Here is a 16,358-nt window from a genome sequence, read left to right on the forward strand (position 1 = left end):
ATCTTCACCTCCGAAACTCCAATGCAGCGGAAACCCTCCACATGATCTACCAACGCCCAGCGGAAACATTGATTGCAGCAGCACGAACAACGCAAACTCACGACTGCAATGGGGATGACACCACCACTAAAGAGCCTCGGGTATTCTCGGAGTGAAAACCCAAAGGGTGGGCTTTGGTGAATTTGGTAAAGGAAGGAGGAAACACGAATTGTATAGGCAATAAGTAAGTGGGAAGGAAAAAGCCGCTATCGCATAGCAGAAATGCTTATCGTTTAGAAGAAGCTACACGATCGTGTAGGATTTACTGAACGATCGTTTAGGAAAAGATACACGATTGTTTAGTAAAACCAACACACTATACGATCGTTTAGAGACGCTATCCGATCGTATAGGAAATAGCGTGCAATCGTTTAGTGCGAGGTGGACGATCGTTTCGGTAGAGAAGATCTATCGTATAGTCTCTCAAGCAATTGTTTTGATCAACACCAGCACGCTCTCACTTTTCTCTTTGGGCGATTGAATGACGGGCGATCAAAATGAAAACATTTTTCATTTTAATTCATCGGTTAATTAACGGACGCTCCCCACTAACCCACGTCTGAACATGAAATTTTTGGCATAATTATCTTATAATTAACCAATTAATTAATAATAAATATAATCATATTATATTTTTTACCCTATAGTTTGATATCACATATCTACTATAGTATTTTCTCCTCTACTTGATATAAATCATATTTATATCTAATTTTCTCCAAAAGAATGTATCTCATACATTTAGCCAATTATATCATATATAATTAACCAGTCCAATTATATCATATATAATCGAACTTCCTCTTGTAAATTTGAACATTTCAAATTAACTCAAATACTGGTTCTCGACTTTATCCAAGCTATCCAGGGGACCTAATGGACCTGTGGCTCGAAGCTTCAACGGTCCGTGAATAGCTGACTAAACTCTTTAGTCATGAGATCCACCATCTGTTAACTATCAGACATTCTACTAAAGACCAACAGCTGAACTCTTCTTACCATAGATATATTTCTGTGTCCATCGGATATAACCAATCATGAGTACGATGACCCTTCATAGATGCTCGTAAATACAACCCAAATTATCGTTATGCCCCTGTAGTTACATCTCACTTCTTACGTACCACTGATTCCTTTAATGAACAATACAACATAGGTGTGAACACCTCTCGGGCCAAGAGAAGGTGTGTGGCACCACATCGTTCAAGCCCTTAAGAGAAGCAAAGCAAATAAGGTATATAGTGCCAAACGAGGCTAAGAAGAAGATAGCATTAAGGAAGAGAGCAACTACGAGCGATGAAAGCGGAAGATTGAATATGAATAAAAAATTCAGATTAATGAAGTTTCAATCTGACTTAGAAAATTCTACTTGATTGATAATCGTATTCAAACTGTATGTAGTTATACCAAGTTGGTACAAACTTTATATAAGTTCATACAGCGTGCTAACACTGAGAAATTGATGCTGAATCTGGCAAACCTTGAGGGAGCCATCTATCTACTTACTCCTGCCTCGGGGAAGGAGTGAATTCCATCTTGTGTAGCTAAGTTTCCAGCTCCCAAATAAGACGAATCCCTAAAATGGTAGGTTTGAATCGGCGAACTTGCCACTCGCACCCATACAAATCAAAGGACCGCCCTCAATGGCAGGGGTTCCCAACTCACTCAGGATTGAGGTCATGTTATCTATGGTCATCCTAGTGAAGTAAAGTCTCTGTCATGAACGGTGTTATATAACGAGACGTTAACACTTTGTGGTCAGGTCTTATACAAACTCTTTGTATAGGATGCCCTCGCTCGTATGTCCCCAACACGAATGATTAGGATCAGACCATCTGTGTAAGTCACAACACTTGTGACCATTCCACAAAGCGGGCCGCATCCGTAGCATTACCAGGATAAGGTTTCCCTCCAATATCCATATACTACAGACCATTTTATTTATCACTCAAGACATGATCCACTTGTATGTCACCACATATATGCTTGGGTCACATACAGATAACCAGATATTTTATGTTTATTGGTTTGTGGTAAAGCAAATAAAATAAGCAACTGAGCAAAATATAATATGTGAAGTAAATATCATATATTAACAACACAAGCGTTCGTACATACTATTTACAAACTACAGGACACGAGACTTTAGGTCATCAACCCCAATAGTATGAGCTCTATTATGAATTTGGTAGAGGGTTGGAGGAAACTACGATCGCACTATACGACCAAGCAAGTGGGAGAAGGATACTGTCTATTGTATAGACTTGTGTGCTTGATTGTTTAGTAAAACTCAGCAGGTACACGATTGTTTAGTAAAAATAGGCTTGATCATTTACACGATCGTTTAGAGGATCTCGCTTGCCACGTGATCATTTAGTAAAATGCTACCCGATCGTTTAAAGAATGGCGCGTGTACGTGATCGTTTAGGCAAATACTTGAAGGCTGTCGTATAGTCTCTTGTGAGCTAAACGATTAGCAGTGTACTTAATGAAGCAATACTTTACAAAATGAAAACATTTTTCATTTTATCCTTCAATTATGAAAACTGAATGCAACCTTCCACTTTCACGCACGGTTAAAAGAGAAACCACCCACAATTATCTTCTAATTGTTTTAATTATAAATAAATATAATAACCAACTTATCATATTATATTTATAACCTATAGTTTTAATATCACATCATATGTAACATTTAAACTATAGTCCTTTTCTCCTTTACTTGATATAAATCAAATTTATATCAAATTCCTCCGATTAATGTATCTCATACATCATGTCAACTATATCACATATAATTGAACCAGTTTAATCATATCAGTAGAAGAAATTTGGGCTTTAATGTCGGTTGGCAACCGACATTAAAATAGTGTTATTAAAGCCCTTTAATGTCGGTTTTAAACCGACATTAAAGGGCTTCAATAACACTAATAACACAGCCTTCAATGTCGGTTGCAACCAACATTAAAGGTCTTTAGTTATTAAAGTTTTTCGGTTGCAACCGACATTAAAGCCTTTATTTTTTTTGGATCCTTAACCGACATTGAGGCCCGAATATGTCCGTTTTATCAATTATTTTCCGTTTTTTAAAGTTTCCTTGCCAAATCCATTTTTTCGGTAAAAAAGTATAATATGAACATCATCATCGAACACTATGGCTATGACAATATTCATGTATGGATTGTAAATCTATTACATTTAATCCACAAATTTTGCTATAGAATTATAATTTAAAAGGCGTACAATAATTCAAGCCTTGAAAACATAAATTACAAGTAATATAAAGATTATGATTTTACAAGGGCAACAGAATCTTCCGTATAAGGGCAACACAATTTTATTTGTCTACAAATTTGGGAGGGTTTGAGAGATTAAGAGATGTAATATACGTTGTTGAGATGGACTTCATTATTAGGATTCTTCTTCTTCAATTCATCCAGCAACTACAGAAGAATTGGAAAGATTTAGAATTTAACTTCAACTTAATAAGTAATGTCTGAGATTAAGAATTTAACCTCAGGCAGACTCTAATCCAAGGAGAAAAATTAATATTATAACCATAACCACATTTATATAATCATATGAAAGGCCAAATGTTAATGAAACTTCAATCTGTCACGCACATTGAAACGTGCTATAATGTGATCAGAATACAGAAAACATAAGTGCCAACTCATATGTAATAGTAACACAATCAAGATAATCAGCTTCTTTCAGATTGCAAAAGTAATCTCCATTCAACAGAATGAATGCATAATCTAATTATATGAAACAGGTTTAGCCAAGTAAATATACCTTATCCGGTGTCATGCCAAGCTCTCTCTTGAACACTTCACACACTTGATTGTATGGGGATACTAGGCATAAAACTAACCTACAAGAACATAAGAACTAGTTTTCAGTATGAAATCCAAAGCAACAGAAGTTTCTGGATCATTATTAAACTGCATACCTTGAAACAGGAGGACAATAATGGTGTCGAAGACTATCAATTTACCAAAGTGAACTTTCTGTACCAATAATTCTTATTAACAAAGATCAATCACCAAATATTAAACCACCACACAATAAACATAAAGCGAGAGGGGACTTTATGTGCGAGAGCGAGAGTGGCGAGAGTGGAGGGACGAGCGAGAGCGAGAGGGCTGCGCTGCAGAGACTATTGGCGAGAGCAAAAGCGAGAGCAAGAGTGGATGGAATTTATGAGCGAGAGCTAGGGATTTGGGCGAGAGGGGAGGCACGAGCGAGAGCGAGAGGGCTGCGCTACAGAGACTATTAGCGAGAGCAAGAGTGGATGGAATTTATGAGCGAGAGCTAGGGATTTAGGCAAGAGGGGAGGGATTTGGGCGAGAGCCGAGAGGGGAGGGATTTGGGTGGAGATATATATCTAAATATATAAATAATATTTATGAAAACAAGAGAAGTTATTGCACAGGTTATAGAATCTATCTATAACAAATAGATTAAAAACAGTGCTACCTTCAATCATAACCAATATATTATGATTTCTTTCATCCGAGGGAGCATTAGCTCAACATCAGATTTCATTCTCCGAAGTAGAAATGGTCTCAGTATTCCATGCAGTTTTGCTACCATCTGCAGGATTGGAATATCTGAATATGGCACACTTATGTAACAAATGGTGATGGGGAAAATAGGGTTTAGAAAAGGGATAGATAGGATAGATAGGGATAGAAGCGGGAAATGAAAAAAAAATGGGGGGGAATGGGTTTTGTTTTTTTTCTTTAAGGAAAAAAAAAAAAGAAAACCGGATCTTTAATGTCGGTTTAAAACCGACATTAAAGATCCACTTTTTTTTTAAAAAAAATAAAACCGACATTATACATCCGGTTTCACTTTTTCCAATCGACATTAAAGCCCAAAATTCTTGTAGTGTATCATATATAATCAAACTCCCTTTTGTCTATTTGAACACTTCAAACTGACCCAAAAATTGTTTCTCAACTTGAATCCATTGAGTTACCAGGGGGACCTTATGAACTCGTAGCTTGAAGCTCCAACGGTACGTGAATAGATGACTAAACTCTTTAGTCACAAGATCCACCATCCGTTAACTGTCGGACATTACACTAAAGACCGAACGTTGCACTCTTTTCACTACAGATATATTTCTATGTCCATCGGATATAACCAGTCAATAGTACGATAATCTTCTACAGATGCTCGTAAGTACAACTAGAACAATTTACCGTTTTGCCCCTTAGTTATATCTAACTTCTTAAGTACCACTGATCCATCTAATGAACAATACATCATAGTCTTACTATGAGTGGACACCTCTCGGGCTATGAGAAGGTGTATGGTGTCATATTGTTCAAGCTCTAGAATCAACCCTTAAAGGAGCAATCTATCTACTTACCCCTGCTTCGTGGAAGGAGTGAATCCATATTGTGTAGCTGAGTTCCCAGCTCCTCTATCAGACGAATCCCCAAAGTAGTAGGTTTAAGTCGGCAATTTGGCCACTTACACCCATACAAATCAAAGGACCGCCTTCAAAGGCAGGAATTCCCAACTCACTCAGGATTAAGGTCATGTTACTTATGGTCATCCTAGTGAAATGAAGTCTCTGTTATGAACGACGTTATATAACGAGACTAAACACTTCAGGGTTCGTTCTTATACAAACTTCTTTGTATAGGACACTTCTGATCGCATGTCTCCACATGAATGATCAAGATCAGACCATATGTAGTACATCAAAACACTTGTAATTATCTACAAAGCGAGTCGTATCTGTAGTGCCACCAGGATAAGGTTTCCCTCCTATATCCATATACTACAAACCATTTAGGTTATCACTTAAGGCATGATCCACTTGTATGTCTCCACATACATACTTAAGTTACAACGACAACCAGGGATCTTAGTTTATTGGTTTGTGGTAAATGAAAATAAAATATCTCATATTTCATAGACAACAGTGAAGAAAATTGAAGGAAATCAGACATGAGGATTTCCATAAGCAGCGGAATGATCATTCCAAATTTCATTTGAAATTGAACGCTAACAATTATAGTCAAAAAACGGAAACTTACAGGTCATGCACAATACGAAATTACAACATGCTTTTCAATAAGATCAAGGAATAAAATATACATACCTTTGAAGACTTATCTCCAAACTCCCTTGATCACTAATGCTCGTTCAGGCTTCAAGACAACAACACGCGAAGGCTCAAACACAACGGTCGCAACACAGCACAATCAATCAACAAACACGAACTAAATGATCACCAAGACCACGAACCCAATGAACGGTCTCCAAAAACCTCGACCTCAGTCGAGTTGAGTAAGACACCACCATAATGGCTACCTTGGTATTCTCGGTATGAGAATCCAGAAGTGTGGGCTATGTGTGGACTTTGTTAGAGGAAGAGACCGGAGGAATAACAATCGTGTAGACGATTGAGCAAGCGGGAGATGACAACAGTCTATCATATAGATGAATGCTCAATCGTTTAGAAGAAGGCAAGTTATCGTATAGCAAAGGCCCCACGATCGTTTATCTATGACCAGCTGAGTGAACTATCGTGTAGTGTCACTCCACAATTGTTTAGTCTCTCTTTTAGCTATTGTTTAGTGAATCCAATTCACTTGATAGCGATTCGTGAGTTATTTTCGAGAATGGAAATTCATCAAATCTTCTAATTTTAGGAAAACATTTTTCCTTTTATCTCACGGTTACCATGAAACCACTAATAACCTCCCACTCAATTGGTTATTAGAGAAAAAGATATAATTATCCAATAATTAATATTATTATAAATATAGATGATAACCAACTTACCATATTATATTTATAACCTATAGTTTTAATATTTTATCTCATGAAACATATAAACCATAGTTCTTTTTCTATTTCATGGTACTTAATGTAAATCTCATTGACATTAATTCTCCACTTTATATAGCTCATACAACACACTGATCATATCATATATAATCGAATTTCCTCTTGTCAATTTGAACATTTCAAATCAACACCAAGAACTGATTCTCAACTTGAATCCATTGAGCTACCAAGGGGATCTTATGGACCTATAACTTGAAGTTCCAACGATACGTGAATAACTAACTAAACTCGTTAGTCACAGGATCCACCATCCGTTAACTACTAGACACTCCACTAAAGATCGACAACTGCACTCTCCTTATTATAAATATATATTGTGTCCATATTAATCAATCAACAATGTGATAACCCTTGACAGATCGCTCATAAGTACAACTGGGCTAATAATCGTTATGCTCCTGTAGTTACATCTAACTCCTTAAATACCACTGATCTCTCTAATGAACATAAGTCATAGTTCTACTATGACTGAGTCCTCTCTTCTAAAGAAAAGTTGTGGCCACTATGTTTAAGACCTGGAATTAGACCTTAAGGGAGTAATCTATCTACTTACCCCTGCTTCAGGGAATGAGTGAATTTTATCTTGTGTAACTGAGTTCCCAGCTCCCAAATCAGACAAATCCCTAAAAAGGTAGGCATGTTGAGTTGGCAATCTGGCCATTCTCACCTATACTAATCAAAGGACTGCCCTTAAAGGCAGAAGTTCCCAAAACACTCAGGATTAAGGTCATGTCACCTATGGTTGTTTAGGTGAGATGTAAGTCTCAAGTATCCACGACGTTATATAAAGAGACGAATCATCTCGTGGTCCAGTCTTATAAAAACTCTTTGTATAGGACACCCCCACTCGTATGTCTCCATATGTATGATCAGCATCTACCATCTGTAGTAGTTCATAACACTTGTAAACCTCTACAAAGCGAGCCGTATTCGTAGTGTCACCAGGATCAGGTATCCCTCCTTAATCCTTATACTACAGACCTTTTTAGATTATCACTTAAGACATGATCCACTTGTATATCTCATATACATGCTTAAGTTTACATACAATAACCATGGAGCTTTGTTTATTGAATATGAGTAAATGCTAAATAAAATAATTCTTATTTTATTCACAACAATGTACAAACTATGAGACTTTGGGAGAATTAGGACACCAATCCCAATATCTCATATTAATACATCACAAGCGTTTGTTCATACAGGTGTTTACAAACTACAGGATCCTACGAGAGTTTAGGGCATCAACCCCAACAAATACCCATGAAGAAATTCTCGACATGAATAGTGAGAAAGGTGAAATACCTAAAGATAACAATGAGATTTCAATAAAATATGTCATGATAGGAAAAAGATGGAATCAAACTATTGACAACATTTTTGCATATAATATTGCTCTTGATATTATATCTGAAAATGAGGATCCTGAAACAAAATCTGTTGAAAAATTTGGACATAGAAAATATTGACTTCAATGGAAAGAAGCAATCGATGTAGAATTAAACTCACTTTCAAAACGACAGGTTTTTAGGTGTCAAATCTATGAAATACAAATGGGTATTTGTGAGAAAAAGAAATGAAAATAATGAGGTCACAAGATACAAAGCAAGATTAGTTGCACTAGATTTTTCACAAAGACCTGATATTGATTATGAGGAGACATATTCTTCAGTGGTAGATGCAATTACACTAAGATATTTAATTGACTTGACTATGTATGAAAGTCTAGATATACATCTTATGGGTGTAGTCACAACATATTTATATGGATCTCTTGATAATGATATTTATATGAAAATCCTAGAAGGATTTAAGGTACCTGAAACATATACATCAAATTCTCGAGAATGGTATTTAATAAAGTTACAGATATCACTATATGGATTGAAACAATCAGGGCGGATGTGGTACAATTGCCCGAGTGAATATTTATTTAAAGAAGGATATCAAAACAATCCAATATGTCCATGTGTTTTTATAAGAAATCATAATCAAGATTTGATATTATAACTGTATATGTTAATGACTTGAATATAATTGGAACTGTTGAAGAGCTTTCAAAGGCAATTGAATATCTTAAGAAAGAATTTGAGATGAAAGATCTCGAAAAAACAAAATTTTGTCTTGGTTTGCAAATTGAGCATTTAATAGATGGAATATTTATTCATCAATCAACGTATTCCGAATTTTTTTTGAAAAGATTTTATATGAACAAAACACATCCATTAAATATTCCAATAGAAGTTCGTTCATTGGATATAAAGAAAGATATATTTTGACCTCGATAAGATAATGAAGAACTTCTCGGTCCTGAAGTACCATATCTTAATGCAATTGGTGTACTTATGAATCTTGCTAATAATACAAGATCAAATATTACATTTTCAGTAAATTTATTAGTTAGATATAGTTCTCCTACAAAAAGACATTGGAATGGAATTAAGCATATACTATGTTATCTCCGAGGAACAATCAATATGGGTTTGTTTTATTCAAATAAATCAAATTTTTATCTAGTTGGTTATGTAGATTCTGGATATTTATTTGATCCACAAAAAACTAGATCTCAAACAGGTTATCTATTTACATGTGGAGGAACTACTATATCATGGCGATCGGTGAAACAGACCATAATAGCTACTTCCTCAAATCATGTTGAAATTCTTGAAATTCACGAGACTAGTCGAGAATATGTATGGCTAAGGTCAATGACTCAACACATTCGTGAAATGTGTGGCTTGTCTTCTAATAAAAATCTTCCAAAAAAATTATACGAAGACAACACAGTTTGCATAGCCCAAATCAAATAAGGATATATAAAGGAGAAAGAACAAAACATATTTCACTGAAGCTTTTCTACACTCATGATCTTAAAGAAAATGGCGACATCACTGTACAAAAAATTTGTTCGAAGGATAACCTGACAGACTTATTCACTGAAGCTTTTCGAAGGATAACTTTTGAAAAATTGGTGCACAATTGGAATGCGGTGACTCAGAGATCTTAAGTGATGTTTTCGTGAGGGGAGTAAATATATTGTATTCTTTTAGGAGTATGTATTATATGAAATATGTACTATTTTTCTTTCACTAGGGTTTTTTTCCCCATTGGGTTTCTCCTAGTAAAGTTTTAACGAGGTATATTCATATTATGGGCATCTAAGGGGGAGAGTATTATAAATATCATAAAAATAGATGTCCAATGCTTAATGTCCTAAAAGCCATGTGTCATTTTTCATGTTGTCCATGTGCCTTGTAATAATTCATGCTTGGTGTCTATATAAGTTCACATCATGTTTACCACTTTGCTTATAAATAGTGGTATTTTGTGGATCTTAAAATGATGCACATTGGTGAGAGTAAAAAGAAAATTTCATATATTTTCTATTTCCATAAAATCATATTTTCTATTTCTATTATTCCTATTTCCATAAAATTATTATTTTAGTTATTTTTAATTTAGTTATTTATAAGTTTAGTTATATTTTATTATATTTATTATTATTATTATTTTTTCTCCATATCTGTTGTGCTCCTCAATTTCACAATAGGTAACCGAAATTTTGGAGAAGGAGATGTTAGAGACATGTGTTATACACGTCGATTTATTTAGGGTGAGACATGTGGGTAAAGTTGGGTTTAAAGAAAAAAATAAAAAATAATATTAACATTAATAAATTGGATGAAAAATTGGGAAGGAAATATTTTTTAGAGGAGAAAGGAAGAACGAGAAAAAAAAGAAATTAATCGGGAGGAAGGGGTTCGAGGAGGAGGGAGGATTTATTTGGAGCATGAAGCAGGATTCATGTGTCAAGGATTAAATTTGATAAGTGATTTCAAACTTAAGGAAATAGAATTTGGAAGAATTATGTTTTTTTTAAAAAAAAAAAAAAAATTGTGTTCAGTTTCTTTCTAAGCAACGAAAATTCTTCCGTAAAAAGATTAAGGGATGTTTGGATTGAGAAAATTGGGATGAGAATAAGAGTGAAATGGATAAGGGATACACATTCTCTTATTTGATATAAGTTTTGAAGCTTTATGTATGAGAACAAGTCATTCTTGTAATCCTTATACCCATGCATGAATTTATTCTTTTATTTTATATTATTAAAATTAATTAATATATGAATATTGAATTTATAATTTAGAAAATTATATTAAATTTTAAATTATAATATTTGAATTTAACTACTCTAGATTCATAAATAAATTAATTAATTATATAATAAACGGTAAAGAATCAATGCATTAATAAATTATATATGTTGTTAATTAATTATCATTATGATTAATGTTTTATGAGATTATTTTCTAATAATTATAATTAGTTTATCATCGAATAATTAATTTTTAATTAATGAGATTATTTTCTACTAATTATAATTAGTTTATCATCGAATATTATTTTGATAGTTAAATAATTAATTTTGTTCAAAATTTGAATTGAATTTATTATTTATCAATTAAGTCTATAAAAAATTTATAGAAGTGACCATGATTAATTTTATAAATAAAATACAAAGCTAATTTGACAATCTTTTTATTCCCAATAATACTTAATTCTTGGACATCTTTAAAACTTTAAACCAAACGGTCTCTAAAGCTAAAAAATGTAGAGATTAAGAGATATGGGTTTTAAGTTCTAATAGAGGTTTGTTGTGTTTAGTTTGTAGTTGATGTTTGAATAATTAAGAACAAATAAAAAGTAGTAGGAAGTATTTTAGTTCGACACAAGGTTTGTGGAAATTAAAATAAGAAAATAAGTTTGATAAAATTAGTTGGTTAAAAGGCTGTATTTGGTATAGATGGTTCAATCGATATGAGTTTACCACTTTCGTGATTGGATTAATATTCCATGAGTAAACAAAGATTAAACGACATACAACTCAAATTTTACACTTAGAAGTTCGATGAATGGTTTATTTTATAAATTATTTTATTATTTTAGCTAAATATTATGGAATTTAACATGATTTATGATTATATATGCTTTAAAGGGAATTGCTACGTGATTATTTCCAAGAAAATTTTTATGATTTTCATGGTTTTATATTCAAGAATGATTTACCAAATTTATTGCGTGATATTATTCAAGATGTTTAAGTAAAGTTATGTATTTAGCATGATTTTATGTTCGGAAGTATTTTAGAGAAAATGTAACTCAGGTGAATTTCTGAGTTTATAAAATGACGTTCAAAAGAAAAATCATGGTTTTAGAATGATTTACAAGTTATGTGAAGTCAATATTTCTAGAAGTGACATATGTTTCATGTTTGAAGAGTTTTTCAAACCACTAAATCAATGTACCCATAGTGATTATCTAGTACTCTGATGTAAATGTATTTTCATAATGTAGTCATGATTTACATGAGGTTTTTGGGACCCACTTCAGACACACATAGGCTTTGGGTCGTATGTCAGGGAATTTTGCCTTTTGGGGTTGCTCTACATGCACGTATGATCATGTTTTTTTTGCTATTTACCTTGAGCTTGCTCGGTAAGTAGTATGACCATGTTTACTCTGTTATGCATTTGGAGATTGCTCGATGTATAGTATGACCATGTTTCTTTATTATATACGTCGAGTTTCTCCGTGTATAGTATAGTATGACTACCTTCTAGTACAAGTTTAGTGAAGTTTTATATAGGTTCATGTTCACGTTTGCAATAGAATGCTCATGATTTTATTTAATGATAATTATCAATTTTTTTTTTAATTGTTCATGTTTTACATCGATTCATAGTTTATGTTTACGTTTGCAAGAGTATGTTTATGATATTCTATGTATGACAATTCTCTCAAGTTTTCGAAATTGCTCATGTTTTAAATAACTTTTATAGAACTTGAATTTCTACTTAGTATAATTATGATTTCCTCAAATATTTTCCTATAAACTCTCACCACTCACTGAACATTTTTAGCTCAACTCCTTTTAAATTTGTTTTCCTCCACCAGGTTGCTCTTGAGTTTCAACCAGAGTTAGTTGATCAGAAGGTATCATCCGACTCATCAGTTTATGACATCATGTAGCCAAGCATGAAGTTTTAGGATTTGTGTAATTGTTGAATTGTGTAAGTAATACAAGTTAAGTTTAAAGTTCAAGAAAAGTCTGATGGTGGGCTCCATTGTACTCTTAGGGTCTACTGTTGTCACATCCCGTTTTGGGTTTGTGTAGGGTAATCTGGGGTGGGGTGTATGATAGACATAAATAGACTATCTATCTAGATCAGAAAGATTGAAAAAAACAAATATCACATAGAGTTCTTGCTAATAGTACACTGATAGACTTTATCACTGTATATCAGTGATAGACACAGTTAGACTTCTATTGTGTCAAAGAGGATCTTCACCCCTACTTTTCATGATCCTTTTTCAAAACCTAATTCTGATCTTTTTCAAAACATAATTCTGATCCTTTTTCAAAACTTAAGCATCATCTTGGTCGGGGTTGAGCTTTCGGTTGTATATATAGAGAAATAGGTAGCTCTCAGTGTCTATATTGAATGAACTTCTATCAATTTCTATCGTGAAGGGATTAAATCCCAACAGAAGCGTGTGAATGTCATGCCATTAATTACGACTTTTGAAATTTTATAGAAAACATAGAGAAAAACATACAGTAGATTAAGCATGCTTTTGAACTAAGATTTACAGAGAAAAGAGATTAACCTTCGAAAACTTTCTTCTTATAAAAAATAAACTTTATATTATAATATTATATTAATCTCATTCAAAATTAACTTTATATTATAATATACTTATTACATTATATGAATTATATTGGCTAAATTATAAAAAATGCCCCTGAACTGTACACTTTATGTAAAAAATGCACCTGAAATTTAAAATTTTTTAAAAATATCCTTCAACTTTAAAAAATAGTTCAAAAAATACCCTTTGTCGTTAATTTTAGACGGAAACGGTTAAAGTTTGTTTAAAAAATACCTATGAACTTTCAAAAGTTTCAAAAATATCCTTAACTTAATAAAAGTTCAAAAATACCTTCACCATTAGTATTTGAACAGAAATTGTTAATTCCTCGTGAGAAAAAATAACTTTAAAAATTAAAACAAAAAGTTACACAAATACTCGAAAAATTCATATAAATAGAAAAATCTAAAAAATATTTACACTCTACAGCAAAAAGTTAAAAAAAATGCTTGTAGTTTTGAAACTTTTTGCTATAAAGTGTAAATATTTTTAAATATTTTTTATACTTAAAAAGACCCCAAAATACTCCAACCATTAATATGGTGATCAATTTGTTTAAAATTCCCTTAAGTTCCAAAAGAACCGATTTTAAAATAAATTATATAGATATCCTCATTTTTTTTTTATATAGATACTCTTATATTTCTCTTAATTTTCCAATTCTTAGCATACACCAAATTTCTCAACCATTAAAATAAAAATAAAAATTTTAAGTTAAAACATAAAATCCCACAAAATTTCACAAAACTCTAAAATCAAAATCTCCTCTTAAAATATACCAAAACGAATAATAGTCAAGTAAAAAGTATTTGACTATTAACGCACTCACAACTACTATCTTAAAATCATTTGGTGTTTTATTTATTATCTTCTTATTATAGTTCATATACCTTAATTAAATGTGCAATTTTATTTATTTATTCATTTTAGATAAACAAGTATCAAATGGTTAACAAAAAGGGGAGTAAGAGTGTATTAAAGAAGGAAGGGGAGAAAAAGATGGAAAATAAAGAGGTAAGACGATATTAACGATTTCTGTTCATATAACAGAAAAAGTATTTTTTAACTTTCTTTTTTTAAATTTTAAGGGTATTTTTTAAACTTTTGAAAGTTCGAAGGTATTTTTTTGAATAAAACTCTAAAAGTTTCCATCCAAAACTAATGATAGGGGTATTTTTAAACTCAATTTTGGAGTTTAGTGGTATTTTTGAAACTTTTGAAACTTCAGGGGCATTTTTGACACAAAGTGTAAAGTTCAGGGGCATTTTTTTTTTTTTTTTGTATAATTTAGGGACTTGTCCAAATAGAGAGATTAAATGTTGGAAAATTAATGTACATTTCCTAATTTAATTTGAATAATTCAAATTCTTCCAAAACAATTTGATTCTTGTTTTACCCTTAGTGAGCTAGTAGGGCAATTTAATGAAACTATAAGTTAGAAACTCTAATTATCCGAGATTAATTTATTAAACTCTTCAATTACATTAATTAACATTCATTACCTATGAACCACTCCACTAAAGACTCATAATTGTATTCTTCGCGCGGTAAAGTATTTATGTGTTCAAGGATATAATCATTACATGTAAGTCAATTCTTCATGAATTGCTCATTACTAAAACAAGTTCAAATTACAATTTTACCCCTATAATTACCTCTTACTGCTTAAGTCTTATTGATCCTTTAATGAACAACATGTTTATGGTTCTACCATAAATAACATCCCTCTCGGACCAATGAGAGGGAGGGGCCCCATTGTTCAAGATCCAGAGTCAACACTTAAGGGAACAATTCATCAACTTATCCTAGAGATGAGAAGGAGTGAATTCCATCTTGTATATCTTTATTTCCAGCTCTCTATTTGGACAAGTCCTTAAAATGGTAGCCTTATTTAGTCAACAATACGGGTCACTCTCGCCCATACAAATCAAAAGACTTCCCTCATAGATAGGATTCCATAACTTGCTCAGGATTAAGATTGAGTTATAATGGTCATCTTATGAAATATCAATCTCTTTAGTCAATGATGTTGCAAAGAGTGATTAAATATTTTGCGGTCCAGTCTTATACAAACTTTTTTTATAGAATGCCCCCACTTGCATGTCTCCACATGAACAATTTGGATCACATTGGCTGTAATAATTACATAATGGATTGTATCTGCAGTGTCACCAGGATAAGACACTCAACTTTATCCATATACCACATACCATTTAGGTTATTACTTGAATATATGTCAACCACATACTGTTCAAATTACAAAAAATAACATTGAATCATAGTTTATTGGATTGAGTTACATAATCTAAATGTAGAATAAAATAGCTCCTTTTTTTTATTAAATAAATAATTTACTTATACATTACAAATCATGAGATTTAAGGCACATACCCCAACATATTGATGATAGACATAGATATAGATCTATGTGAAAGGATTCGAATTCCCACAAGGAAGTGTAAGAAATGCATCGGTTCTTTGTTTTTTGTTTTAAAGAACTTAAGAAAACAGAGGATGGAAACAATGATAAACTAACAACTATTAAGCATGTTTTTCTACTAAATTTACAGAGAAGAAAAAGGGAAATGGAAACTAACCCTTGAAGAACCAATTTTTCATGTTTACATTCCGCAACAAGATCATGAACCTCTCCCGTTCTTAGCAACACAAAATCTCCTCATGAACAGAACAACCACAAACACAATAGCCTCTTCTTGGACACCACCACAATGGAA

At 32.6% G+C, this 16,358-nt stretch overlaps 1 long non-coding RNA gene across 1 annotated transcript; it reads right to left on the reverse strand.

Annotated features, from left to right (window-relative positions):
* Positions 1-3,242: 3,242 nt before the first annotated feature.
* On the reverse strand, positions 3,243-4,724 carry LOC120071901 (uncharacterized). The gene is made up of 3 exons (XR_005480366.2): positions 3,992-4,724; positions 3,835-3,913; positions 3,243-3,482 (listed from the first exon to the last, which is right to left on the reverse strand). It is a non-coding gene; the product is annotated as an uncharacterized LOC120071901 (long non-coding RNA).
* Between the last annotated feature and the right edge of the window lie 11,634 nt (positions 4,725-16,358).

This window comes from Benincasa hispida, chromosome 2 (assembly GCF_027475165.1).
Source record: "Benincasa hispida cultivar pf3 chromosome 2, pf3_genome.v1.1, whole genome shotgun sequence".
Lineage (NCBI taxonomy): Eukaryota > Viridiplantae > Streptophyta > Magnoliopsida > Cucurbitales > Cucurbitaceae > Benincasa > Benincasa hispida.